The sequence below is a fragment of the Crocodylus siamensis genome, chromosome 4, assembly GCF_052110815.1.
Source record: "Crocodylus siamensis isolate JL-2025a chromosome 4, ASM5211081v1, whole genome shotgun sequence".
In the NCBI taxonomy this organism is placed as follows: Eukaryota; Metazoa; Chordata; order Crocodylia; family Crocodylidae; genus Crocodylus; species Crocodylus siamensis.
Window position 1 is genome coordinate 201,182,168 of NC_143398.1, and position 25,819 is coordinate 201,207,986.

Consider the following 25,819-nt stretch of genomic DNA (forward strand, 5'->3'; position numbering starts at 1 on the left):
TAGACATTACAGTGCATGTACAATAAATCAAATGTCCAGACCTGAACACATTACCTGATAGCCCTGACTTCAGCCCTAGCCACCCCCATGGATATATACCATGAAAAATTTCTTGGATTGGTTTCTTAGTTTGAGAGAAACCAAACACAACTGTAAACCTATTATGAGTGTAAAAAAAAAAAAAAAGATGTAGGCCTGTTTATAATTCAAACCTGTAAATATAAAAATATGTATCTCTATGTTTGATATACATTTTGGATATTTTAGAGGTAAATGTAAAAGATGAATTTACACAGGATGTTATAAAAAAAAATCTTCATTATTTCAAAACACTAGTCCATTTGACTGAAGTGGAAAGAGCACTAAAACATCTTTTTAATGAACTAATCTGAAAGATTCCCAAAGAGCCTTTGCTCTTTAATTGTTTATCACCCATTTAACCATATAAACTGTATTGCCAAACAAGCACCTTTCCCTCACACTAGTTGAGTTTTCTGTTTCAATAAACATTTGCACATATGACCAATCTGAACAATAATGACCAGACAAATGAACTATTTGATTGGTTCTTTTGGTAGCAAGCAACAGGAGAGGAAGGAGGTATGCTCCCCTATTAATTTTTAATAACTGCACTGCCTTTGGTAGTGGGGAGATCACATGTGTCTCACCAGAGTTCCTGGGTGGAGACAAAAGCTATTTTAGAAGGTTTAGTTATTTATCTGTTTTCTGTTGAAGATGGGAGTGTGGTTTAATGTATGTCTATAATGAGAGTTCATTGTGGGAAGAACAAAGAAAAAAAGGGGGGTGGAGGAACACTATAGTCTGGAAGTAAGTAGATTGAAACCATCTGTTACAAGGTTGACTTTCCAGATCCTCTTTCTTAGAATCCTGTAGCATTATCTCATTTTTAACCTTTTCCAGAAATCTGCAGACACTGGCCAGGTTAAAAAGCTGACAAGACACATAGAACGGTGGAACCTCTTTTTGAAGAAAGTAAGTACTTGTCATTTAGACTTCATTTTTCTCCTGAGTTATGTAGCTGAGATCTGAAAGGGATAAGGAGATGGAGCCTTCCCATTTTTGGATTAGATTCTCTAGCTTCTGCAAAGTTCAGCTGTGTGGGAAAGAATCCAAGACCCTTGCTCACCTTGGATCATATAGGGGGGAGTTCAGGACGAAAAAGGCCGCTGGTCCCATGTCAGTGAGGATCCATAGGTCAACCCTTCACTGCATGTATAAAGGAAGATGCAGCAGCTGTGCCTTGATGCTAGTTAAGAGTGCTCAGTTGGCACTCCTCCTCAAGGAAAGGGAAAATTCTATCAATTCAGAACTACTTGAGCATGACCTAGATTACATTTTTTACCAGAGAAGATACTTTTGTTGTTTTTCAGTTTCTCTTCAGTTGCCTACAGTGGCCACTTTTAACGGTCTCTGCCTAGCCTACTTTGTAGGGATACTATAAAGGTTACTGTCATCAAGAGAGATGGCAAATATGCCCAGAACAGTGATATACCAGCAGCATTATTGATTTTGCCAAGTTCCAACCTCCTTCTGGTTTCTCTGTAGTGTCTTGTTTTGTATTTTGGTTAAGAATACTTAGACTGTCTCTTTAAAGCTTGGATCTCCAAAGAGTTTTCATGTTTTCATATTCTCTCCGGTATGCCTTCCTGATAGTTCACCGGTGCTTGTTATCGAAGAGCTTGGTGAAAAGGTTGGTGGGTAAACCAAGATTCCCACTCTGTTATGTAAGATGGTGTCTCCCTCACTGATGTTTCTTAAGCCTTGGGAACTGAAGTCTGATTCAACATTTTTTTATTTTTGCTTCTTGGCATATTTCTGTTTCTTTCTTTCCCATGGAGTTTGCCAGAGGCTATTTCTCATGGCTGCCAGGAATAAGGAGGCTGCAAGCGTATGGTATTACTCTTGCCTTCCTTTCAGGAACTATGAGGCACATCTGACCTCCCTGCAAGGAGGATCTATCTATCTCCAAGGGTGAGAGCACAGCTCTTTTCCTTATCTCCCGGGCTTGGGCATAGAGCCCTTACTGCTCCTTCTTCAGCTTAGCTTGTGATGAGACCTCCCCCATCCTCTTTTTAAGTTTTGATCTACTGTAGCCACTGATCCAAAGGGAATACTTTGTAAACTATGTGCCCAGTTATAGTTCAAGTAATGTTGCTGTTAACTCTCTCAGCTGCTCAAATTTGTTCTCTGCCCCCAGCAAGATTTTTGCTTTTCTCAATTTGTCCTCTTCTTCCCATCTCTGTCTTTTCTCACTGCCATAGGACTTTTAATACAAACTGACAGCAAGTATAGTAAAACCTTGTTATAATATCACTTGGGGTTTGAATGGAAAACAACATTATATTTTAACTGTTCTGTGATCTTGTAGCAATTTCACTATTGGCACTGTGTTGCATACCATGGCTACTTGGAACTTTGTGGCTCTTCTGAAGGCAAATGAACTCCAAAAACCCATCTTCTTTCACTACAACTACAAGGGAGTATTTTTCTTATTTGTTAAGGAAACAGGACCCATGACACACAGTTCAGCTGTTTTTAATGTTATCCAGTAGAGGGCAGCAGTATGCATACACAATATCAGAATCAGTTGAAGAAATTATAGTTACATTTGAGGCAAAGTGGCAGGAAATATGCTTACTTTAATCTCATAGGCAGGCAAGGCTCTTTGAGTAGATGAGCTATGTTTTATTAGAACAACTGAGTAGTTGGAAAAAAGTTCTTGACAAGCTTTCTGGCGCTATCACCCTTCTTTAGGAATAGGGAGTCATAGTTTCATAGTTTCATAGTAGCTAGAGTCGGAAGGGACCTAGGTAGATCATCTAGTCCGACCCCCTGCCTTAGCAGGAAAGAGCACCGGGGTCAGATGACCCCGGCAAGGTGCTCATCTAACTTCCTTTTAAAAATCCCCAGGCTAGGAGCCTGCACCACTTCCCCTGGAAGCTGGTTCCAGGCCCTAGCCACCCTGACTGTGAAGTAGCGCCTCCTAATATCTAATCTAAACTTACCCTCCGCCAGTTTGTGACCGTTATTCCTGGTCACTCCTGGCAGCGCACGGGGGAACAGGGACTCCCCCAATACCTGCTGATCCCCCCTGACCAGTTTGTAGCAGGCCACAGGGTCCCCCCTTAGCCTTCTCTTGTGGAGGCTAAACAGGTTCAGGTCCCGTAGCCTATCCTCATAAGGCCTGCCCTGCTGACCCCTGACCATACGAGTGGCCCTCCTCTGAACTCTTTCCATATTGTCCACGTCCCTCTTGAAGTGTGGCGCCCAGAACTGGACGCAGTACTCCAGCTGCGGCCTGACCAGTGCCGCATAGAGGGGGAGGATCACCTCCCTGGACCTGCTCGAGATGCATCTGTGGATGCATGATAGGGTACGATTGGCCTTCTTGACTGCCTCCCCACACTGCCGGCCCATGTTCATCGTGGAGTCAATGACGACTCCAAGATCCTTTTCCGTCTCCGTGCTGGCAAGAGGAGAGTTCCCCAACCTGTAAGTGTGGTGCCGGTTCTTCCTCCCCATGTGCAACACCTTGCACTTATCAGTGTTAAACCCCATCCTATTCTCATCCGCCCACCGTTGCAACCTGTCAAGGTCAGCTTGTAGCCTATTGCACCCTTCTAGTGCACCCACATCCCCCCACATCTTAGTGTCATCAGCACTTAGAGTCTCTGCTGGTCCAAGGAATGAGAGAAGCTCAAAGTGTGGCAGGATGTCAGTGGGAATGTAAATAGGTACAGAGTAGAAAGAGAAAAGATAAAGCAGAGATGGGAGTGGGGAGAAAACATCTCATATATATTGAAGTGATATTGTTAATAAGGATCTCCGCTGGGTCTCCTCCATTGAATGCTTGATGGTACAGGAATTCACAGAATATGAGGGAAAAGGTAAAACATTGGTGTTATCATCATGGACATCATACAATGCAAATTATTATTATTAATTCAAATGAGTAACTGTAGACACTGGCCCATTTTTTGCCAGTTCTGACATCAGATGCTACAAGGTTTTCCAATGCTTTTCCGTTATCCAGGTGATATAGCCATATCATTTAATTACCTTGATATGTAAATGGACATAGAAACATTATTTTAAGTAGCAGATACTTACCTTCATGCACCTGAAGATAAGTGAGAAGATGTGCATTTAGTTTTTTATCTTTCTGGACAATGTCTTTAAAGAGGGCCCAACTGAGGTTTGGACTTTTTTTATATTTGTTTCAGAAACACTATGGGCCTTGCTTTGCAACACCTGTATTATTATTAATTTGGTTCTGAACAATGATATTCTTTAGGCAAAACAAAACTACTCTTGGGATTTTTATTTTAAGTGTGAACATTAGGGATGTGCGAACCAGGCCCTATTCGATTTGGATTCAGCCCGAATCAGGAACAGTTCGATTCTTTGATTCGGATCACTGTCCCTGATTCGATTCAGCCAAATCTGAACCTAAAGATTTGATTCTGTTTCGGAGAATCAGCGATTTGGACATAGACACAGCTTTAAAAGTTTTTTCTACATACCTCAAGGTACCAGCGCAGCTTATGAATGCTGCAATGTTGGGGCACATGGGGCATCCAACAGGAGTGCGGGGGTGGGGGAAGGGGGCCCTCCATTTCTTTGGTGGTGAACCTGGAAGTGGACTGGAGGTACTTCCGGTCCACTTCTGGGTCCTCCAGGGAGTGCACTGAGGGCTCCCCCCACCCTCCACTCCGGCTTGGTGATCGGCCAAGCTGGGGAAGGGTGCGGGGGGGTGGGGTGGAAGTGCATTCCCCAGTGTACGTAGAAGTGGACTGGAAGTGCTTCTGGTCCACTTCTGGGTCTACTGCTGAGTGCGCTGGGGAGCTGCCTGTGCTTCTGTGGGGTGCTGTATGTGCCCCAGCATCACAGCATTTACAAGCTGCCTGGTACTTAGAGGTATGTAGAAAAAACTTTTAAAGTTGTATCTATGTCTGAATCACTGAATCTTTCTGAATCTCTCCGTATTGATTCAGAGGGTTACAGTTTGATTTGGAGAGATTAAAGGGTCCTCTGATTTGATTCGGATTCAGAGATTCAGCCACTGAATTGGGCCGAATCTCTGCCGAATAGAATCAGGGACCGAACCTTCACGCAGCCCTAGTGAACATTAACTATGCACTATAGTTACAGTTATTTTCCCTCACTTAAGAGTTGGTACTGGCCTACAGGTTTACCATTCAAGTTTACAGGAATACATTAAGTAAATAGGTTTGAAACTTATGCAAGATAATGGATTAACAGTAACGGGCTCTTATATTTTCATTTCAGGTTTCTTAAAAATGTCCTGCTAACTTATCTCAACCAAACTTAGTTCATGGTTCATCTGCAAAGAGGGTATTGTCTGAAGTTTCCGGAAAGTGAACTTCTTACCACCTGGGCAAGTCTATGTAGCCCAGATAACTTGGGCTATATACTCCCCTTCTCCAATTGAAAGGGATTGTTAGCTGGCAGATGTGCTGTGGGGGGGAACTGCAGACTGCTCAGTTTCCCTCCATCTCTATAGAACCAAGGCCAGGACAGTTAGGGGTCCTAACTATATACAATTTATTTACATTAACTTATCACAAGGGGAAGGAACATGGATGGATATATATATAATGATATCTAAACCAGTATCATAAACAATACCGTCTGGATAAATGACATAACCTTATACCAGTGCTCCAGATACAGGTAAGTCACAGGCAAGTATCTGATCTGAAACAGGTAAACCCCAAAATAAACATAGATAGCCAACAGATAAACTATAGATAAGTATGGGTGAACAATAAATAAGCCACAAATAAATACAAGTAACCAACAAGTGAAATAATAGCAACAGGGGGTCCCAGCAGAGCCCTAGGACTCTACTTATCTACTAATTTAGAAACATGAGAGTTCACAAAATATAAGGCATACCATCACACCACTTATGGCACAAGAACCCCAAAGATAAACTTAATCCCAAGGGGAAACCGCAATGCCTTTGGGCTTTTCCCAAGCCCTACAAGGAAGTCGGTAACTTTAGGGGAGCCCTTCCAATGGGACCTCCACTTTCAGGAGCCCTTAACTAACCAGGGGGGACTCCCCCTCCCCTGTGGGAATCCTTTTTTTCCTGTAACTCATGGCTCCCAGGCCTGGAAGGTGGACCTCGTCCTCTGCACCAAGCTGCTCTCTCACCTGCAGTGGGCTTCGGTGGGGGTCGCTGTCCCCTGGAACAGGGCTCCGCTATGCAGGGCTTCTGGGGTAAGATTTCAAGTCTGGGACTCAACCCAAGCTCCAAAAGGCAAGCCTGCTACAACTAACTACTAAACCTGTTTTCATAGGCCAACAAACAGTTATTAGATGGTAATGATCTTTGGTACCTATTAAACTGCATGGATTGGAAAAGACTATAAAGAGGTAAAATAATCCAAGACATTATAACTTCCCTCTTTGGCTTGTATTATGACAGAATTCAGAGAACATGATAATCATAGTGATCTCTTCTGACCTTAAAAGCCATGAGTTTATATAAACCAGTGGTTCTAAAACTTTTTTGATTCAAGGCACCCTTCAAAAATGCCAGTTCTTAACTTTTCACTTAGTTTTTGACTATGGAGTAATAGTACAGTTCTTCACTATTGCAAAGAACTTAGAAAGACCACAACAGAAGGTTTTTGACATTATGGATTTCTATTTGAAAACTCTGAGTTTACTTTGTGAATCATGTGTGGGTGTTTGCAACCCTGCAACACCCCTAAAAGGATCTCAAGGCACTCTAGTGTGCTATGGCATCCTGTCTGAAACTCATTGGTATAAACCTATTATAAAATTCCTCTTTAAAATAAAGTGTGTATTCTAATGCAGAAAATATTTCCCACCAAACAATACAAAGGGAGCTGACAACCCCCCCCACTAACATCAGAGTCCCATAATTCAGCCATTCACATTTGCTGTAATCAGAATATGGCATATGGTAAGATCTCTGTATCTTTTTTTTGCACATAAAAATTAAGGTTGTTATTTTGCCTTGTAATCCACATGGGTGGACTGCTTTACCCACCCTGAGCTCTGTATGAAGTGCAACACTTCCTTTGTGCTGATCTTAATGCAAGATTAGAGTCTAAAATAAACACAGGCACAATATAAACTGTGTTAGTCTCTCTATAGAAATTAGGACTGCATTTATTTTGGATAAATGTGTGTTTGTATGATTTAGGGTCTCAACTTGTTGTCCTCACTCAGGCAAAACTCCCATTAAAGTCAAGACACAATTGTTAAAGAGTAGATTTGCTTTTGATGATATTTTTATTACAGAACATAAAAATGTCCCCAGAGTAGTGGGCTACATAAAAGCATAGAGACTGGCTAACTCTCTCACATCACACTGCTGATGCTTAAGTGTTAGTCAAATGGAGAGATGTCAGTACAGTAAGGAAATAATTAAACTTCAATAAAAAAAAATAAGGAATAACATTCCAGTCAGATCTAATCACATTATGTAGAGCATAACTTTCAAATTGGAAGTTCATAAAACCCAACCACACCTCAGCCAGTTTGTCTGGCATCCGTCCTGTGTAATAAGCCAGAAGTTCCGTATGGCATCCTGCCAGAGCAGTTTGAAACCATGTCTGCAATGGGGATGGCACTGAGCCACTTTTCCAAAGACAGAGAGTAATTTTTCTGGTGGGAAAGGGCAGGCAGTACAGAGTCATGAGGGATCAGATTCCCTTGTTCAGCCTTTTCTCCTTTTTATCCCTCCAAACTAGTTTTTTAAAAATAAAATGAATTCACATGCAAAAAACCTGCCATTTGAATAATGTTAAAATCAAATTTAAACTGACAGCAGACAGGAACTGCAGAGCCAGGATGACCTGGTTTATATCATTACAATTTTATTAAAGAATGTTACAACAAATAAAATGCAAGCTGCCATTATGGTTCATGCACTTCCCCATTCTGGCACCTCCCATCCACCAAGACATTTAAATACCTACCCAGTTTTGACAGAAAATAGGAAGAAAAGTGGTCAAGGTTAGTCTTTTTCCTAAATTACTACTGTACAATGAATGCACACGTAATATAGGTAATTCATTCACATATACTTTAAATAGTAATTGTATACATTCTAATCATATATATGACCTCCATATGTTATCAGGCAAATCAGCCTTCATTTTCAGTATTATGGCGCATATGAGAGGTTAGCTCATCCAGGGTGAAATCTTAAGTCAGTGGCAAAACCCTCATCAACTTTGGAGGGGACATCATTTCTCTCCTGATGTTCAGTCACTGTTGTACTACACAAAGGACCCATGGAGGGTGATAGTGCTTTGTCCTGTTGTTCTCACCCTCCCAAAGCTCCCATTGATTTAAGTGAAGACTGAACCAACACTGAATCAAAGTGGTACTTTCCTCTGAATTTTCTTGCCTACAGCACATTGTTTCTTTGGCAAAAGCGATGCAGAATCTTATGGGTAAATTTTTGACACCGCAGCATGTGCTTCCCCAGAATGTTAAAGCTCTATATATTAATGACATGTAAATATACTTTTTAATATTAGTGCAGCTCTCTGTGTGAATAAATAGTAGCTAATGAATGGAAAATGGTAGGGACTGACTGTTTCTCAGGGGAATATAATATGTCTGGGTAATCTGGGGCAGGGCTTTGATTGTATCATCCCATAGCACAGCAAGGTTTTCCCCTCCTTTTGGATGCTGGACCAATCGGATGTTCTAAACTACAAACTTTCTCTATTCTTTTTGAAGCAATTATTTTCCAAAGGGGCACTTAGAGAGTCTCTTTAACTAGATTTAAAGTGATGTGCCTTCCCATAAAGAACATGGACAAATTATACAAATTGTTCATGTCTATAAGTGAGGCTAAATGTGCATTAGACTAATTGTCGTCTAATGCGCATTTAGCGTCACCTAAAAAACTGTTCATTTGCGCTAATGTGCAGTGGTGAAGATTATGGCACATTAAGTTAGTACCTATGATTACAGGTACTAAACTTAATGTGCCATAATTATGGTGCATTAATGAATGTGTAGATGAGCCCATTGAGAAGGGCTTGAATGATAAAGTTTGGACTTGATCCTAGATTTCCCTGGGATTTAGATCATGTTTGCTTCAAGCCATTATGGAGCTATGGGTTAACACTAGAGTTTGGATCCTAATTCAGATCTTAATATGCTTCTTTGTAAATAACCTGAATCAAGAATTTTAAATATATATCAATCAAAATGAAGTTTCAAGAATTGTGCAGATTCACTGGGCAAAGCAAATCAATCAGAAAAAAATATTTTGGATTGGGAGAATATTCATTTTAACCAAAAATAAAATATTTCTTCAGATTTAGACATTTTTAAACTTTTTAAAAATCAAATTTTGGTAATTTCTAAAAATTCAATGTTTGACTTTCTGCAACCTTTCTTCTTTGTCAAGACTACTTGTTGAATTCAGTTGAAACTCTTGAATAGTTTTGGTTATGCTGAAACTGCTTTTTGGTGATTAAATTGCTAATGAAAACATTTTGCCCAGCTCATTTTTTAGCTGCAAATTGCCACAGTTTTGCAGTTTTCTTATGGACAAAATTTTCCTGGAAGTCAGTAAGTCACCTGATAAGTGTAAATCCAAGTTACTCAAAGTCAATGGAGAGATCAGATCTGTGTAAATTGGGAATATATATTGATCAATCCTTTTGCAAAGACTGCAAGATCAAACTTCACTTAATATGCAGCAAAAGGTTTATTAAACGTTGGACTACAATAGGTTATATTCTTAATCTTTTTTTGTTTATTTTGACTGGCATGGTGTTTTTCCTTTGAATTTTGAATAGTTTTGTCTAGATTTTATCTTTAAGCAATAGGACATAAAGTATAAATTATGACCTATTCATTCATGCCCAGTTTCAACACAACTCCGTGTGAATTAATACCTCATCATTCATGCAGTGGAGTGTCTTATTACAATTATAACATTTTATTATAAAATGTTTCTAATATTTATCTTGTTAATTAAGTGACGATGAATCTCATGCGTTTCAAGCAGTGAATTATGTTGTTTTAGTCACTATTCAGATTTCCTGTGTTGGTCAATCAAGGCACACAAATTAATTTGCCTTTTTTAATATACGGTATGATAAAGCTAGATGATCACATTTGCTTTTTTCTGTCTAGTACGTGGAGTTCACTTTTGAAGACTGACTTTATCAGGGAAAGCTCATTACCAATTCATAAGCACTAGGGTCAATACAATGATGTTATTGTTTTTTAAAGAAGTAAATAGGATGAGGATTTTTAACTCTTTCTTTAAAAGGTAGGCAGAATGTGGGTCATGGCAAGCTTTAAGATAGAGGTGTCAACTTCACTTTCGGCCTCAGGCCAAATCTGGGTGGTAGCAGCAGTGTCTACTGTGGTGACAGTGGAGGTGGCACTGGCAGGAGCCACTGGGTCATACAACACTTGCTGTGTAAAACAGCTGTTGCTTGTCCCTCTTCTGCTGATGGCCATGTCCACTTGAGTCCCTGCGGCCCTGGATTAAATGGTAGGCCCCTTTATAGCTACTTCCCCAATTCCTGGATCTGGCCCACAGGCTGTATGTTTTTCACCCATGCTTTAAGAAATTAGGCAGCTAATGGTTTCCAGGACATCACAGGTTCCTTGTAAGCATCTGCCTGCTAACTTTCCTGAGTTATTTAGATTTTCACTACATTGTACTGAATCCCACTTATCTTTTGTGCCAAAAACTCTTAATTAAGACCTCAGCTAAGAAAGCATCTTTATTCATGAAGCATGTGCCTAAATTTAACTTAAGTACATGCTTAAGTGCTTTTCTGATTTAGAAACTGAATCAGTAGGACTAGGGACAGACATTACACATAAACTGATTTAAACGTATAACAGAACAGATGTTCAGTGCACATAAGCCAGTTTGAAAATGACTGAAACTGGTTTAAGATAAACCTGGTTGAATGTAGCATCAGACTTAACTGATTTGGGTCAAATCAGTTTATGCAATGTCTGTCCCAGACCCCTTCCTGGTTTAACAAGAGTCCCCCAGAATCCCAGATGCTTTGTAGCCCTGGGTGGGACTCTCTGCTCCAGAGAGCTGGGCTGGCCCCTCCTCTCTGCTCCCTTGCTGGAGCTCTGGCAGAGATGGCAGGCACAGCAGCATTTGCCTGGCTTCCCCATGCCCCCTCCCCCCATGCAGCATGGATGGTAGCCAGCATGTGGTATGCTAGCTAATGCTGAAAGGCATCTGTGTAAGGCAGACAGGACAGTGTTTGCTTAGGGCTTTTTTGAGCTAATCAACAGCTCAGCTGGTAATATCCCTCCATTTCTTCCTTGAAAAAAGTTGGTTAAGAAGAGCTTGAACTAATGGAAGAAGGTTTTGTTTTCTTAATGAGCTGATAAACACTGTCTGATCAACTCCCTGCTGTTCTGGTCAGGAGCAGTGGGGAGAGTAGGGGATCCCTCCCTAATCAGAGAGTCCACCTGGGGCCTGGCCATACTCCCTCCCGCCCCTCCCCCAGCTTAGCACTATAGAAGGGAAGCAAAGGCTGCTCTAGCACCTCCTGGCTTCTAGCCTGAGCCACTGCAGGCATGCCTGCATTTCTTCCATCCAGAGGGGATGTCTGTATGGTTACAAACCAGTTCAGCCAGCCAAGTTAGACTAACCTGCAAAGATTGAATCAATTCAGGCTCAGGCTTTTTGAATGACTGTCCCTAGCCTAGTAGTCTTGGGTACACAGAATTTGGGATTGGGTTCATGTGTGTTTAATGTATTCATACATGACATTTGTACTATTAAGAAATCTTTTTCTTTCCCCTAATCCCAAAACCATAACAATACTGTATAGATGAGTGATATAAAGTAATTCATTACAGTCAAAACAAAACAGGAAGAAAAAAGCAAAATAAAAACAAGAAATAAAATGAAATACAATGAATAAAGTAAACTCTTCACTAAAAATAGTAGCATACTCTTGGAATGATGTAAACAATCATTTAATTCTATTCTATGTCTGTTTGGATATTTCTTCTTAATTCTTGAGAGCTTTGCCCTCTGGAATCCAAGAGAGATTTTTCAATTCCATTAAATAAACTTGTTACTAAATGTAATACCCATGCAAATGAAGTATGGCCAAATAACCTGCAGACCTGTGGAGCTATATCAGATATTCAGTTATACCCTTGATTCAGTTCACTCCTTTGATTATGATGCTCTTCTGACCAGAAATTGCCAAACACATTAAACTGTATCTTGGTTTTGTGCTGTTGCTTTTCCGTCTCATTTTTGTGCTTTGTGAATGTGAGGACCAAGTGTTTGATGTGCAGCAAATGCATGATTGACTTCTTGCAATAATGAATGAAATTTGGCAGTATTCTGCACCATCAGGTGCTGTTGCTGTTAGAATGCAGCAAAGGTTGCCTACTGCTTCTTTATAAATAATGCAATGTTCACATGAATTCCATGCAAAATTGATTCTGAGTGTAATATAAAATGCAAGAATGAGGCCTTAAAATGTAACTGAATAATCTTTTTGTTATTGACTTCTCTTAAAAGAACCTACTGTCCCACTATAAGCAATTTTACAGTATTCCCCTCCAATAAACAGCTATTTTTGTACATCTATTTGACCTCCATGGTATGGCATGCTATTGTGAGATGAAATAACATGTGGGACCAGTTTCTTTTGCTTCCTTATTCAAATGGGAAAAGAGATATCATTTTCATCATTGTGCAAGTGAACAGTGTTAATGGCTCTAATATAGTGTTGACTGCTGAATGGTAAATGCACTGTATGGAGAATGGAGAACACATTTCTGTGGGAACAGAAAAAAAATCTGCTTCTTCTCTCTAAGCTTTTTGGGGACATTCTCAAAAGGCGAGTGACAATGTTCTTGTGGTTTGTGTTTAGAACAGAAATTTAAGAGAACTTGTTTTTTTTCTATCTGCAACAGAAACTTTGTATGTAACTTGGTAATTCTGCATATGTTGTTTTGGTTCCATTTTTTAAAATACATATAATTTTCTGCCTAGTTTCTATATTCAAATAACTATTAGTTAGCACTGATGAATTATGATTAGCCACATCTCATGCAGACAGGTGTCTGGTTTTCTTCAGCCTGAAAGCTTTTGAAAGTCAGTCCTATATTAATTCTGTGCCTCTATAGTAATTTACTTATCTCTGAAATGGGGATAACATAACAACAGCACAGGCAGAAATAATACAGACAAAATTCCCTGGCATGTATAAAGCATATTGAAATTTTTACATGAAAGATGCTGTGAAAATGCATTATACTTTAAAGGCAAACTTTCCTTGCTAATCTGGCTAAAAATAGCACCTGAGGGCACTTTTATAAGTGCTCCGATGCATTCTGATTAGAATGCATCAGAGCAGACTCAATTAATTGAGTTTTCTGGAGTATTCTAATCAGAATGTTCCAGCATGTTGCAGCTTCTCATGTATTCAGTGTCCCCGTGTTTCAAAATGGTGGTGAGGGTGCTTTAACCAAAGCTTGTTAACCAAGCTTTGGTTAAAGTGCCCCCATTGCCATTTTGAAATGTGGGATGCTGAATACACAAGATGCTACAGGCATTTTAATTAGAGCGTCTCCCAAGAGCTGCTCTAATTATGCTTCCCAACCTGGGGCACATGTACAGATGCCCTTAGATGACAAAAATCTATATTCTGTACTGAGTACAACACTTGTGAATTCTATTACGTCAGAACTCAAAGCCATTTTTTTCTGAGCTTGTGTATGTGTTCACTCGTGGGCGGCTGTGTTGTGTTTTTTTTATTCCACTTATGTCTTTGGAACCTGTTGGGACTTACTGGAGTCATATTGTATTAAAAGATCAGAGAGGTGGCTTTGTCAGCAGAATTTAAAGCCTCTTCAGGATTAGAAAAAAGTCTAAGCATTTCTTTCATTCACTAAGTATTAGCAACTGGCAGGAATCACAGAATTGGCCATGTGGTACCTCCATGAGGCTCAGAATTATTCTGTATTTTCTTATATGTTTCAGATGGAGCTTAATTCTAATGGAAGATTGAAAACATGAAATAAGGAGCCATGGTAGTTGTTTTTTCAGGTTGCCTGGGCTATAGCCTTCTGGTTAGTCAACAGCAGAAGTTGAACTTGCCACTAGGGGTGTGTGAAGAGAGCCCTATTTGATTCAGATTCAGTCTGAATTAGGGACAGTGATTCGATTCGTTGATTTGGCTCACTGTCCCTGATTCAATTCAGCTGAATCTGAAGATTTGATGCTGATCCAGAGAATCAGTGATTCAGACATAGACACATCTTTAAAAGTTTTTTCTACATACGTTGAGGTAGCAGGCATGGCTCATGATCGCTATGATGCTGGGGTGCATGGAGCATACCACAGGAGTGCAGGGGGCCATCCATGTGCTTGGCGGTGAACCTGGAAGTGGACTGGAAGTCCAGTTCCAGGGCTGCCAGGGAGTGTGCTGCAAAGGTCCCCCCTCACTTCCCCAGTTCGACAATCAACCTCAAGGGGACCCTGGATGCCCCCCCCCCCGACCCAGGAAGCACCAGTCACTGAGCCCAGGGGGGCCATGGAGATCCCCCAGCACACTCCTTGGCAGATCCGGAAGCAGACCAGAAGTGCTTCTAGTCCGCTTCCGGGTCTGCTGCCGAGCGTGCTGGGGATCCCCACCCTGTGCTTCTGTGGGACACTCCATGTGCCCCAGCTTCACAGCATTTTTGAGTCCCTGCTACCTAGAGGTAGGTAGAGAAAACATTTAAAGCTGTCTCTATTTCTGAATCTTTCCGAATCTCTCTGCATTGATTCGGAGGGTACTAATTTGATTCGGAGATATTAAAGGGTCCTCTGATTTGATTTGGATTTGGAGGTTCGGCTGAATGTCTGCCAAATTGAATGAGGGCCCAAAGTTTCACACAGCCCTAATTTTCACCTCAACTTTTGTTATATGCATGCTACATGCTAGAATGTTTTGCTGAAAGAAATGCAAATTTAAAAGAATGTTGCTCTGAAATTTCACCCTAGCATTCTCTTTAACTTGGCCCTAGAAAAATATATTTCAATAGAAGGAAAAAAAAGGTGGGAATGAAGTTTATTCTTTTAAAAAAAATAACCAGGAACAACAACTAGAAGATGGTATTAGGAATATCAGCTCTTGACTCTAATGGAGATTGATATTGTTCTATACAATATATAGTTTCATAGTTTCATAGTTTTTAGGGTCGGAAGGGACCTGAGCAGATCATCTAGTCCGACCCCTTGCCATGGCAGGAAAGAATACTGGGGTCAAATGAGCCCAGCAAGATGTTCATCTAACCTCCTCTTAAACACCCCCAGGGTAGAAGCCTGCACCACTTCTCTTGGAAGCTGGTTCCAGACCCTAGCCGCCCTGACCGTGAAGTAGTGCCTCCTGATATCTAACCTAAACCTACCCTCTGCCAGCTTGTGACCGTTATTCCTGGTCACTCCTGGCGGTGCTCAGGGAAACAGTGACTCCCCCAATGCCTGCTGGTCCCCCCTGACTAGTTTATAACAGGCCACAAGATCCCCCCTCAGCCTTCTCTTTTGGAGGCTGAACAGGTTCAGGTCCCATAGCCTCTCCTCATAGGGCCTGCCCTGCTGTCCCCTGATCATACGAGTGGCCCTCCTCTGGACCCTCTCCATGCTGTCGACATCCCTCTTGAAGTGTGGCACCCAGAACTGGATGCAATACTCCAGCTGCAGCCTGACCAGTGCAGCATAGACGGGGAGGATCACCTCTTTGGACCTGCTCGAGATGCATCTTTGGATGCATGCCAAGGTACAGTTGGCCTTCCTTACTGCCTCTCCACACTGCCAGCCCATGTTCATCTTGGAGTTAATGATGACCCCCAGATCCCTTTCCGCCTCCGTGCTGACAAGAGGGGAGTTCCCCAACCTGTAGGTATGGTGCCGGTTGTTCCTTCCGAGGTGCATCACCTTGCACTTGTCTGTGTTGAAACCCATCCTATTCTCATCCATCCACCCTTGTAACCTGTCTAGGTCTGATTGTAGCCTGTTGCATCCTTCCAGTGTGCCCACGTCCCCCCACATCTTAGTGTCATCAGCAAATTTGAACAGGGTGCTTCTTACCCCCTCATCCAAATCGCTGATGAAGATGTTGAACAGCGCGGGCCTGAGGACCAAGCCCTGCGGAACCCCACTGCCCGCGTCCTTCCAGGTTGAGAAGGACCCATCTACTACCACCCTCTGGGTGCGGTCCACCAGCCAGTTGGCGACCCATTTGACTGTGTGGGTGTCTACACCACAGCCCCCCAGTTTCTTAATGAAAACAGGGTGAGAGACAGTGTCAAAAGCCTTCTGGAAGTCCAGGAAGACTATGTCCACTGCTACCCCTGCATCTAATGATCTGGTGATCTGATCGTAAAAGGTCACCAGGTTGGTCTGACAGGACCTGCCACTGAGGAACCCATGCTGGTTGCCCCTAAGCATGCAGTCCCCTGCTGGTCCCTCCTGGATGTGTGCCAGCATAATTTTCTCGAACAGCTTGCCTAGGATCGAGGTGAGACTAACTGGCCTATAGTTTCCCGGGTCCTCCTTCCTGCCTTTTTTGAAGATGGGGACCATGTTGGCCCTCTTCCAGTCCTCCGGTACCTCACCAGAGCACCACGAGTGCTCATAAAGTTGTGCCAGGGGACTTGCAATGACCTTGGCCAGTTCCTTTAGAACTCTAGGGTGGAGATCATCTGGGCCGGCTGACTTGAATATGTCCAACCCCTCCAGAAGCTCCCTAACTAAATCCTCACTAACCTGTGGCCCAGGTGTGCCTCCCCTGGGGCCTGAGGGAGGCCCAGCAGGGAGGTGGCTGTTCTGGTCCCTACTTAGGAAGACGGAGGCAAAGAAATCATTAAACACGTTAGCTTTGCCATCTGGTGTGACGACCAAGTTTCCCATGGTGTCCTGCAAGGGCCCCACATTACCCGGGACCTTCTTTTTACCCCCTACGTATTTAAAAAAGGACTTCTTATTGTCCTTAATCTGGGAAGCTAGCCCCAGTTCCAGCTCTGCCTTGGCCTTCCTAACTATGTGAGATATCAACACAGGCTAAGTACAGAAGTTCAAAAAGCCTGTGGTGAATAGCACTTTAAGTAAAGCATGATAGTTACAGTGCTTAAGTTAGAGTGAACAGGGGTGTAGGTTGTAACTGTATTGGTTTAAGGACATAGGCAGACAACGTTCTTTGGGTAAATCCAATATCTTTTATTAGACCAACTCAAATAGTTGGAAAAATTCTTTTTAGCAAGATTTTGGGCATAACCCTCTTTAATCGGGCTTACTGAAGGGTTTTTATGCCTGAAAGCTTGCTAAGAAGAATTTTTCCAACTATTTGAGTTGGTCTAATAAAGATATCAGATTTACCCTAAAAACCTTGTCTGCCTAAGAACTGTCTGCCATTCAGTGGGGAGCGGGGGGAGGAGGCCAGAGGAAGGCTCGCAGTGCCTGAGGTCCAGCAGGTAGGGGGAGCTCTCCCACATCTCCTAGCATGCCCCATGGACGCCCCAGCTGCCTCAGGTTGGTGACAGCTGGGGAAACAGGGGCATCCCAGTGCTCAGACAGAGAAAACAAGCTTTGCCCAAGGCTAGAGCACTGCCCTGCGCAATGCCACCTGGGATGGCAACAATCATACTCTAAGATAACCCAGGATGGGATCTGAGACAGGCATTAGATAAAGTGCTCTAATAAAAAGTGCTTTAGTCTAATATGTCATCCATTGAGGGTTAAATTAGGGAATCTATACATGTCCTCTGGGGTGGAGGGGAGGTGCTTTAGAGTGGCTCCGAGAGCTGCTCTAATTAAGGTCCTTGCAGTGTCATGGGTATTTGGTGTCCTGCACTTCAAAATAACAGCAGGGGTGCTTGAACTAAAGCTCATTCAATGAACTTTAGTTAAAGCCCTCCCACCTCCATTTTGAAGCACTGGGAAGCTGAAAAAGTATGACATGGAGGCCGCTGGAGCATGTTAATTAACAGGGTCAGCTTCAACATGTGCTAATTAGCACACCTTGGAGCAGATGTTTGGCATGTATACAGCTGCCCTCAGAACACAATCTGACATTTTAAAAACACTCTAAGAGCTGTGAATGTCTTTTCAGTTACACCTTTAGTGCGTTTTCTTAAGTAATGCAATTAATACACAATAGATGTAACATCTGCACCTAGCCACAGAGGCCAAAGAGCCTTCACACAGTTCCCACTGATATAGTTTCTAATGACAGCTGCTCTTGAAGTCCTGGCTGGGTACAATTGGGTAAAAGATTTTTCACTAAAATCTTTGTTTTATGAGAAGCAATGGCTTTTTCAGGAAATGAAACTTCATGAAGAATTGTGAACATTTTCATATAATTTTATAGGAAGTGTTAATACAAAATGTAACTATCTAAAAAAATTAGAATAATATTTACTAAAGACTATGTTTTCAATAAGCAAACATTTTCAATATATGAAAAGTGTCAATAATAATTAAAATATATTCCAATAGAAAAAGTGATTAAAATGTTCCAGAAACTGCTAAAAATGGGGAGGGAGGAAGGGCAGGCAGAGTTGGAAACCTTTGAACCTCTTAAATGGATAATTTAGATTTTTAAAAAATATTTAATACTTTTTTCTTTTGTTTTTTGTTGAGTATTAATATTGGGTGGAAGGTTAAGTACAATGCATGGGGAGCTGCTGTGAATACAGCCAGCAGTTTATCTTTCAGGCTCTACATGTGTTCAAGAACATAGAATTTTCACTATTAGATCAGACCACGGGTCCTTCAGTTCCAATATCATGGCTATAGCTGATGTTTCAGAGGAAGGCAAAAACATCATAAGACACCTAATCAGTTGCACAGTAGCAGGCTATGGCAGACCTCTTTGATTATTTTTTACTGTGAAGCATAACAAATGATAAAAGTATTCAACCCCTTCTAAAGCAGAGCCATAATTTTTGAGTCTACAATCATTTCCAGAAGCCAATTTTTAATTTTTTTAAATTAGGCTTCCAACTTTTATATTTTCTTTCAGTGGTGCCAACTCTTCTGATGTTTGGTACGTTTTCTTGAAGTCTTAGATCATGGAGTTTTGAAACTCAGCTTTCATTTTTAAAGTTTGTTTGTAGTCCTCATGGTTGTGCAAGAAAGCTTGAAAATGTGAACAGTAAAGGCTGGAAAGCCGGAAGGCAATTAAAGAACAAAAAAATATACTACTCTAAGGGCACATCCACGCATGCAGGCATGTGCACTTGTGGCAGCTCAAATAGGAGTGGCACAAATTTGTGTTGGGGATTTTTGCCTCAGTGAACAGGCCAGACCTGCAACAAGTGGCACTGATGGCATCAGATCTGAGGTGGCCAGGGCTGTGCTGTGCCATGGGGGGCTCTGGCCACAGCAGGCTCTGAAGGTCTGACGGCCACTGCTGCTGCTAGAGGGGCTGTGGCCCTGCAGGGGACCCATGCCCCCTGATGAGCCCCCCCATTCAGCCTCTCCCAAAGTCACCCCACACATCCACAGCCTTAGCCTCCCCCACAATCCCCCCCACCTCCAATCCCTATTTACCAAGGACAGCACCTGGGTCATGCCACCTTGCACTGCTCCTTGTACTGCAAACGTAGTGTGCTAGGGCAGCAGGGGGCACTATAGAGATGCTCTGGCCAGATGCCAGAGCATCTCTGGGGGCCTGAGTCTGAGCTTGTGCCACTTTTCTCCAGGGAGGGGTTTTTTTTTTGATACCAGGAAATCCAGGTATCAAATTTTGAGCTACGCCTCCTTGACTACGTCATTGTAAGAGCGCATATCTAAAAGATGTCCATATCATGTGTGTCATGAGAGGAGCCAATGACTGCTGGACCAATCATCATTTAGTGAGATCAATCATGTCCATTAGGGTTGCACTGAAACATCAAAAACAACCCCAAATCATTCCAAAGACAGTACAGTATCAAATGCCTTCAGACCCCTAAATACTATGAAGTCCTCCAAACACATCTCAGTAAAAAACTTACCAATTTTAGGATTGAAAATTATTTTAATGCTTGCATTGAGAAATATTTGCAAGCTCTAAATGAGACCATCCATGAGGCTTGCATGGAATCAGCTGGCTTTATTACCCAATGGAAGAGAAAAGCTTTCTGTGACTGGCAAAACCATTCTACATCCAGTCAGAAGCAGGGACCTTTTTGACAGCTTAAAGCTGAAGCCCAGAGGAAGAGTCAAGAAATGAAGAACAAATGGTGGGAGGAGAAGGTGAAAGAAATCCAAAAATTTGTTAAGTCATGACATGCAGCATTTCTTAGATGCCATCAAGGCTATGTGTGGACCAGGTTCTTGTGGACTCATCCCGCTTAGATCTGAAGGCATTAGTATACTTCTCAAAAACAAAGAGTCCATCAAAAACTTCTGGGAAGAGCACTATCAAAAGCTCCTGAACTGAGAATTGACAGTGACTGATGAAACCACTGAATCCATCTGTGACACAGCAGCTTTAGTGGTCTGTCACTTTAAGGGCTGGAACAGCTAGCCATTAGGTGTCTGATGACAGGCCATTTTGGAGACCTCTGTTATAAGAGCAAAACAGTTTGTGTTCAGCAGTCCTGGTAGTAACATCACCTGGTGGAGCTCTTGCTCCAGGAATATCTTGGAGGTAAGAGTGAGGCTATGGGGAGGGAGGAGGCTTCATTGGTCCTGGGCATGACCTGAAACTGTATCCTGCTGGGATAGGGAGGCCTGCTGGTCCTGCCTATGGCAGGGCAGGGACACTTAAATGCCAGGTTCGAGAACTATCCTGCTGTAAGGTAAGTCAGGGCACCTAAACCCCTGCCTCTACCTTAGGGTGGGTGTGTTAACCAGAGTTGTGGGCCAGGCTTGCCATAGCCTGCACCTGAGCCTATAGGCATGTTCAACCCTGTGCCCTAGGGAAGGGGCAGAGTGGTGGGCCAGGCATGTCAAGTAGAGTGACACCTGAGCCTAGGGAGGGTGTTTGACCCCATGCCTGAATGAGAGGGTGGAGTAGAGTGGCTGTGGGAGAGCAAAAAGTTAAGAGGCCCTGGGAGAGGGTGAAGAGTGGGGCCCCAGAGAGGAAGGGGTGCAGTAGTGGCCTGGTGAAGGATGTGGGGGCAACGTTAGCCCACAGTTCTGCAAATTGCCCAGCATTTGTTCACATGAGGGCCATGGGAGAGGCCCAAAAGACTGCACGCCTGCTGGCCAAGGAGAGAAGAGATAAGCCTGATAGCCCCCCGGGGTTGCCCAAAGGGAGCAAAGGTGGGGTGTGTGTGGCCAAAGGGGGCAGCATGAGAGAGACCCATGATGGGTGGTATGTGACAGCCCTGGTGAAAAGGGGAGGAATGAAAGAAGGCCCTGGTGAGAGCAGGGTGGTATGCATGTGGCCCAGAAGGGAGCAGTAAGAGGCCTAACTGTGCATAGAGTTTGGTCTGACTCAAGCCAGAGGTGTGTTATCTTCAAGGCATGGGACACATGTAGGGATGGTTGGAGTGTGTACATCTGGCCCTTGACATCAGGTGGATTGAAGGGCAGCCTCCTGCCCATTAATATCAGAACAATAGGACATTAATGTGTGGCAGATGAAAGAGGTCAGCCCAACGACAAAAGAGAGCTTATGACCAGGCTGTGAGCTGGCTCCTTTTGTCACACCATCCCACAGCATCCAGTAAGGGAAGTACTTACCAGTCTATGAATATCTAAAGAAATCCACCAGTTGTTAAGACAGGTGAATAACAAAGCATCTGGCCCTGGCAGCATACCAGCTGAAGTCTTCAAAGCTGGTGGGGAAACAATGACCAATAAACTCCACATGCGGTTTCTTAAAATTTGGAACAATGAGGGAATTCCCACTGACCTATTGTCACTATTTTTAAAAAAGGAGATACATCTAGCTGTGGAAACTGTGGAGGTATTGCCCTTCTCTCCATCGCTGGGAAGATCCTTGCTTGGATTCTGTTGAACCAACTGTTCTCTCTTGCTAAGAGGAGCAGTCAGTTCAGCAGAAATCCTTCCTGAGTCTCAGTGTGGCTTTAGACCATTGAGAGGCACCATGGACCTGATTTTTTTTGCAGTCTAGTAGATCTAGGAAAAATGCCAAAAACAAGACCAGGAACTGTATATGGCCTTTATCAATCTGACCACAGTTAATTGACCAATGTTGTTAACTGTGAGACTCTATGGAAGATCTTATTGAAGTTTGGACTGCCCGGGAAAATTTATCACCATCCTAAGACTCCTTCATAACCAGATATCTGCCTCCATCCTATGCAGTGGGTCTGCTACAGAGCCCTTTGCCATTTGAACTGGTATCAAACAGGGCTGCATGATTACATCAATTCTATTTTCCATATTTCTGCGGTCTTCAAGATGCTCATCCATGACAATCTGCCACATGGCATCAGCATCTAGTATAGGATGAATGGGAACCTTTTCAATCTTTCCCAGCTCCATGGCAAAACCAAAGTTATAGTGGCCTTGATTGTGGAACTTCAATGTGGTTTGACAATCATTGCACATATGGAGGAGAACCTACAAATGGCATTTGCTGCTTCTTTCAAGCATACCAGTGCCTGTGACTGACCCTTAATATTAGAAAAACAAAGGTGCTTCACCAGCCTGCTCTGGACCAGTTAACTCCCTTAGCAAAGATCCTCACTGACAGATAGCAGCTAGAGAATATTGAACACTTTGCATACGTCAGCAGCCATCTCTTAAAGAAGGTGAACATCAATGAGGAGATTTAGGTGTATAGGACTGATATGTCAACTCTGCCTTTGGAGGACTGTGTCATAGTGTATTCACTGATTGTGACATCAGGACTCAAACAAAGCTCTTATTATAGAGGGCTGTGGTAAGCTCAATTCTTCTCTATAGCTATGAAGTTTGGGTGACCTACAAGAACCATCTGAAAAGCCTGGAATACCTTAATCAGTGCTACCTCCAGAAGATTCTTGGCATTAAGTGAAGAAGATCATCACACAAATGCCAGTGTTGTTACTGATGCTTCCATGCTAGTGGTGTTAGCATTGATTCTTCAACATTAGATGTGGTGGACAGGGCATTATATGCACATGCCTGATGTATGTTTACCAAAACAACTGTTACACTCCCAACTCAATCACGAACAAAGGACACATGTGGGCCAGAGGAAACACTTCAAGGACACCCTCAAGGTAAACATTAAGAAGTGTGGCATTGACAAGACAAATTGGGAAAAACTAGCTTGGGACAGGGCTACATGGCAACATCTTGTAAGAGAAGGTACATCTTACATTAAGGAAAACCATCTTGCCCTGAAGGCAGGAAAATGATAGAAATGGAAGGAAAGGAAACAAAACCAAGAAATTTGTGGTCCCACCCTCCCTTTAACCTCCATCTATGGCATCTGCTGGAGTCTGTGACTCTAGGAACTGTCTTCTTAGCCATCAACAGTCTCATCTACAACCCTTTACTCGACCCATGGGAGTAATCATTGTGGCAGGAAGCCACCTTTGTTTCTCCCCCAAATCTCTGCTTGGTGACAATTTGATTAGGATGGGTCCAGCGGAGGAGACACACCCTTACCCTATCTCTTTAGGTAACCTGAGCTGGCTACATTCCTGAGGGAGGGGGGAAACCTGCTCCCTCTGCCTATGTAACTGGTATCAGCTACCTGGGTGAGAGGCATCTACCTGCTGGGCTAGAGTCTGCCCGGCAACTAGTGATGTATTTCAAATTGGTTGGCTGACAGCGAACAGGAGCTGGCCTCCATTGGACCAGGTGAATGATGTCACAGGGGCTATATAAGTTAAGACTGCCCAGGAGGAAGGGGCAGCAGCCATGGGGGGGACTCAGAGGGGAGTTTTACCATCTGAAACTGGCTCTCTCCCCCCTAACTCATGAGCTAGGAACAGTCTGCCTCCAGAGGGAATCTCCAACAGCCTCTGGATGATGCTTGTGAGTAAGCTACTTGAGATCTGATTAGATATCTAGCTGGCAGTAACTCAGATGCATGATCAAAAGGCTACCTCAGTCAGACTGTTTTGCTCTATGGGATTTCTATGATATTGCTCAATCTTATACCCTACCTTCATCCTACCCCTGTAATCAATAAACTTCTCCTTTGTGACTGATGTGGGAGACTTATTGAGGCGTGGGTCTAAATTATGCCTTAGAGGCCCCTTAGGTCTGCGGACTAAGGGAGACTTTTCTTTTTGACCCTCGACTTGGGGAAGTGCTTCAAGTGCCTGTACTGGGTTGAGTATCCATTGGACTATTAGGCCTGTGTTTCCCCGAGGACACAGGACCGAGAGAGTCCTTTCTCGGGGTGGTGGCAGCTATATTACCCCCAGGCTAGTGAGTGCTCCAGGAAGGGGGTCAGCCGGACATCAGGCACCCCAGGAAGGCACTCAGAGCCTGGAAGGTGGTCGGGTGCAGGGAGGTGGGTGGCTCAATGCAGGAGCACCCCCTACTGGCGCGTCACAATCATCCTTAACCGTGGGGGACTGCTGCCACCACTGCCTCCAGCAGTGCTGCAATGTGTGCAGTAGCAGTCACCAGAGCTGCACTGCTGTCGGGGGAGATGTCATAATCTCCTTTCTTGTTGCTGATTTGTATGTTGAGTGGCCATTTAAACACTGCCATTTTTCATCCGCAAAAAAGGAGGTGACATCTCTCCTTTCATCAATGAATCTCCAGCTAATACTCCTGCAGCTGGTCTGCCCTCCTACCTGTCAGACCCAGGGTGAGGCAGATGGAGGAGGATGGGTGACAGGAGGGTGAGGCACCCCCCCTTAGCTCTATTCTGTATCATCCCTGCCTTGATATAGTGCCCAAGGCTTGTTCCCCACTTCACCCATCCACTGTTATGCTACTTCAGGAGGGCAGGCTTCCCTCTGTCCAAGCCAATGGTTTGTACTCTGATGTGGGAGGAAGGCTGGAATCAAGGTTCAGGAGGTCTGATTTCAGTTCAGAGCTCTCTCTCAAACTCATTTTGTGACCTTGGCATGTCATTCATCTTTCCATGCTTCAGTTTCTCATCATTAAAATGAGGATGATAATTTTTGCCCATTTAGCACGTGAGCTCTTGGAGGCATAAACTGTCTTTTCCTATGTGTGTGGATAGTGCCAAATGCTATGGGGCCCTAATCTTAGTTGATGCCATTTTGTAAGACAATCACAATAGCAACAATACTTGGAGTATGATGATAATTCATTCTTAATTATTTTAGTCCTGGACTTTTCTGCCAAATATGATGATAGTGTTTTTATGCTGTCAGCTCTTGGCGACTAGGAATTGAATAGAGGCCTCATGGGAAAATATTTATGGGGAAATATCTAAAATGTAGGACCAGCTGTAGAACATGAAAATATAGAACTAAACTTATAGTACATGATTTGAATCTATCTTGCTGTGTGAGAACTTTTCTTTGACTGATCCTTGAACCTTGGTCCCTATTGTTGAAGTAGAAGAAATATAGTAGACATCACTTGCTTTGTATTTTCAACGTTTCTATAGGACAAGAGATTATCATGAAGATAAGCAGAACTGCTTCTATCTCTAGTATCTGATAAGCAAGAATATCTTGCCTGTTTGGATAATTTTATAAAAAAATCATTATTGTCATCTTGACTATTTAGGTAAATTTTAAATTAGCATCAGTGTGAAAAACTACAGATGTTAGCTCTTTATCTATTGCCTAGGATCAGATTTATTTAACTAATCAACATAAAAAATGTGTAAATTTGTGGCAAACACAATGAATCTTGAATATCTGAAAAAACAAACAGATGAACCATCTGGAA

The 25,819-nt window shown here is 42.9% G+C and overlaps 1 long non-coding RNA gene across 2 annotated transcripts in view; it reads left to right on the forward strand.

Annotated features, from left to right (window-relative positions):
• The first annotated feature begins 871 nt into the window (after window positions 1-871).
• LOC149867425 (uncharacterized) overlaps window positions 872-25,819 on the forward strand; it is a 126,084-nt gene continuing 101,136 nt past the window's right edge. For both annotated transcript variants that reach the window (XR_016441631.1, XR_016441630.1), the window contains exon 1: window positions 872-993. This is a non-coding gene — a long non-coding RNA (uncharacterized LOC149867425). The remainder of the gene's footprint in view (window positions 994-25,819) is intronic.